The sequence below is a fragment of the Octodon degus genome, unplaced genomic scaffold (assembly GCF_000260255.1).
Source record: "Octodon degus isolate 3935 unplaced genomic scaffold, OctDeg1.0 scaffold00434, whole genome shotgun sequence".
NCBI lineage: Eukaryota > Metazoa > Chordata > Mammalia > Rodentia > Octodontidae > Octodon > Octodon degus.
Genome location: NW_004525010.1, coordinates 458,470 through 462,877, shown reverse-complemented (window position 1 = coordinate 462,877; position 4,408 = coordinate 458,470). Strand labels below are relative to the sequence as shown.

The window sequence follows — 4,408 nt, the reverse complement described above, 5'->3', positions numbered from 1 at the left end:
AAAGACTACTATTGTATACCTCTTATTCTCCTGTGTTTAATTGTTTGCTCTATTTGGTGGGTTCTTTCTATTCTCATTCATGGGCCTGTGATCAATTTTTTCCCTCTCTAGAACATCATTTTGTAATCTGTGTAGGCTTGGCTTTGTCATCATGAAATTCTTTAGTTGTTCTTTGTCGTGAAAATATTTCACTTCTCCATTATACTTTCAAGAGAGTTTTGCAGGGTTGGAATTTGTTTTCTTGCAAGAGTTGAAGTACTTTGCTCCATGCTCTTCTTGAATTGCTAGTTTGTGAAGAGAAATCTGCTGTTTTTCTGATGGTTTTCCTTTAAATGTGATCTGTTTCTTTTCTTTAGCGGCTTTTAGTATACTGTTCCTGTGCTGAATTTCTGGGATATTTTTTTCTTTACTTTAAACCAGATATATTTTAAAAGATTACATAAAAAGTAAATTATGTAGTGAAGAAACATCAAATAAGGCTGATGAATAAAAAGGCACATCTGAAAAGTGTAGGAGGACTAGAAAGAATGGTTCTTTTCTTTCTAACACGGGAGAGAAAAACAGACCTATTAAAATTATTTTCTCAGGTGAAACTTTCTGTCAGTGGAAGTGATTAACACTGGCTTATTTTCTCTCGTGTCCAAGACAGTCTTCATTCTCCTCGTCTTTTGAGAGGTCTTCAGTATTCTGCTATGTAGATGTGATACATTATGGCAGCAGCCAGGGCTGAGATGGCTGGGATAACCTAGGTGTTCCACCAAGTGGATTTAGATTTGACAGTAGTAATAAGAGTTTCCAAAGATGTGGCTAACTTTGATCTGTCATCAGGATGGACCTCACCAATGATGTCAGTTTTAGACAGTTCTCTAGCATCAATAGAATGACCAACATCTTCAAAATTCTCTGTAGCATCACCCCCAGCTTGTTCTCTTAAGACTTCCTCCCCATCAGGATGCTCTTCCAGAAACTTGGTCAAATCATACACCTTGTGGTGCAGGATCACCCAGGTGCTTTTGCTATCTTTGTGCTTCTGAATCTCTTACAAAGTATAGTACTTTACCACCTGTTCCTCCTGCCCGGCCATCTCGGTAAGCAACGAGCCACTCCAAGTCCACAGCGCACAACCACACTGGCCACAACATCGCTTGCGTCTCAGCCACCTCCAACCTGGACTTTCCCTGTGCTTCTCAGCCGGGTGCCCAGTGTTGGGTGGAGGTGCAAAGAGCTGGGACCTTGATTACTATATGTCTGGGTGTGGTTTTCATTGGGTTGATATTATTTGGAGTTCTATATGCTTCAGTTATGTGAATGTCAGATTGTTGCCCAATATTTGAGAAGTTTTCTGCTATTACTTCTGCCCATATTCTTTTTATATTATTTGTATTGACTCCTTTCTTCTCATTAATGCCTATTAGTCTCACATTGTTCATCTTTGAATCATCTTGCAGGTATTGAATTATTTTTCCCTGCATCCTAGTTGTTTTCAATAGATCGTTTCTTACTTTTTCACTAGCCGCAATGGTGTCTTTCAGGTCAGAAAGTCTATTTTCACTTTTACTCAAACGGTTTTGCCAGCTTGTGATTGAGCTTTTAATATCTTGTATGTCACTTTGAACCTGTTTCATACATTCTATTTCTTTTCTAAATTGTTTATTCAGGGGTTACATCATTTTTATATTCTGATCTATTTTTTTAATCAATGTATTCTTTAGAAGCACTTAGTACTTCTTTGATTATAGTTACCACTAAATTTTTTAGTTCCAAAATTATTTCTGATCTGATTTCTTCTATACCTTTCTGCAGTTGATTCTTTTCTGCCAACACTATTATTTCAGAGATATCTGGTGTGTGATTTCCAGTTTCCTCAGTGCTAGTGTCTTCTGCATTGTATTGGGTGGACTCAGGCCCTGAGACTGCATTTTCTTCCTTTTCTTTGTCATTTTGTATACCACTGTCTTCTGACCTTTGGTGTAGAGCTTAGATAGAGTTATTACCTTAGCACCGGGTCCGGATCTAAGAAGTTCAGATTCCTCCAGGTGGGTTTTGTTTGGATCTGGCTGCTGTGCTTCACTTCTGCTGCAGCTATTAGAGTTGAACCCTTTGTGTCTCTCTGGCAAGATGTTTTGCTCCTGAATCAGTTAGGTGGGTCTTGCTTTTAGCCTCTTCAGGGGGTTCTGCTGAAGGATTCTGTGCTGGGCCTGCACTAGGTTGAATGAGGATCTGCAGGCCCTGGTCAGTCTCACTCACTCACCGTGCCTGTGCTCCTGGTCCATTCAGGATCCCGCAGGCCCCAGGCAGTCTCACTCACTTTGTGCTACTTTGTTGCTAATATTTTATATGCTTGACTTATCTTTTTGTGATAAGGGGATGCTAAGGACTCCTGATAAGGTTGTGGTATTGGATATTAGATTTTTTCATGTCCAATGAGATTTTTCTTATATAGTTGGTTGCTCCCATGTTTGGTGTGTAGATGTTTATGAGTGATACCTCTTGCTCTTTAATTTTTCCTGTAACCAGTATAAAGTGGCCTTCTTTATTTCATTTGATCATTCTAGGTTTGTAGTTGAGGCTTGTCTGAAAATAGGATTGCTATGCCTGCTTTTCTCTGAGGTGCTGGGCCATGTTGTATTGGTTTTTATCCTTTGACTTTCAGCCTATGAATTTCTTTATAAGTTAAGTGTGTTTCTTGGATACAACAGATTGTTGGATTTTGTTTCCTAATCAACTGTGACAGTCTATTTCTTTAATTGGTGAATTGAATCTACTTACATTGATTGTTATAATCGAAATGTATTGACTTACGATTGAGATTTACCTGCTATTGTTCATTCATTTTGGTCCTTTCTTTTATGTTTGCCCAATTTAGTGGGTTCCTTCTGGACTTGTTCTTGGAGTTCTGATCATTTTGGTCCCTCTCTAGAACATCTTCCAGTAGCCTGTGTAGGTTGGTTTTGTCATCATGAAATTCTTTAGTTGTTCTTTGTCATGGAAGTATTTCACTTCCCTATCAAACTTCAAAGAGAGTTTTTCAGGGTGTAGTAGTCTGGGCTGGAATTTGCTTTCATAGAGGACTTGAAGTACTCTACTCTATGCTCTTCTTGCCTTCATGGTTTGTGACATGAAGTCTGCCATAATTCTGGTGGGTTTTCATTTGAAGGTGATCTTTTTCTTTTCTCTAGTGGCTTTCAGTATATTATTCTTGTGCTGGCTTTCTGGTTCATTGAGTCTTATGTGTCTCAGTGTGTTTGTTTGTTTTTTTTTGTTTAGCTTTTCAAATGTTTATTTGTATTAAGTAGGTGGAATGGTGCAAAACTGCAAAGAAACTTATGCATTTGGGCCCTTGTTTCCCTACTGTTCACATTAGCTTTTACAAGAAGATTAATAAACATGAAGGGGAATAGAAAAAATGAATATAAATATACCTAAAGTAGCCAAATGATTTAATTCACTACAGAATGAACTAAAATGTTTGGCCCGGTTCATTATTATATGCTCACTTACATAAAAGTTCCCTTTGACTATTCTAGGCCTGTGAAAAAGTGAAGTGGACAACATTTATATGACAAGACAGTAATCTTTTATTGAAGCCTTTTTTTGTCTAAAATTATTCATGGGGAGAGTAATCTCTTACTCATAAATTAGGATGAGTTTAACATCACTATTCCAAACTGGTTTTATTTACAACAGTGAACCTCTTCTTGACTTTATCATTGGGTTCACTGGACTAAGTCTAAACTCAACGTCAGTCTAACTTAATCTTCCTGCCATCAAATACTCTATAGGCTAGAGGACAGACAGCCTTCTGATGACAACGTTCATCATTCACCAGGAATGTAGAGCCACAAGCAAACAACAACAACATAAAGATTAAATCATTCCAAACAATTCATATTTGTTTTCCAAATATGAATTCTTTCCATTGAGACAGCTTGGAGAAGGATGACCCTAGATTACAGTAATATTAATTAAATTAATCTCCTTTAAAAAGGGAGCTCTCAGTGTGTATAAGGTTAAACTGCCATGGACAACACTAGCAGATAATAAAGTAAACTTTAAACTCAGATTATAACACATACTCCAGCAACTGATAAATTCAAACAGGTATTTCTCATTTAATCTTAATCACGTGTAATTTTTTACTTTCCAGTTAGATATAATACCAAAATCTTGCCAAAGAATAGACTTCTTAGAAATTCAAAGTAAACTGTTAAATAATAAAAACAGTTGACTTATTGTACAGTTTGTGACAGACTCCACTATGCTGGGTGCCAGAAAGTAACCTGTTACTAGAAAAAAGGTAAATTGTGTATATACATAAAAAGACACTATTATGAGTGTAGTGTTGTCTATTAAAAATAGTATGTATAATGGAATTTTCAGTACACACTTAGGACAAAGGTCAATCAAA

General features: G+C 37.0%; 1 pseudogene; it reads right to left on the bottom strand.

Annotated features, from left to right (window-relative positions):
- Positions 1-679: 679 nt before the first annotated feature.
- On the bottom strand, positions 680-1,138 carry LOC101563661 (annotated as a pseudogene).
- Between the last annotated feature and the right edge of the window lie 3,270 nt (positions 1,139-4,408).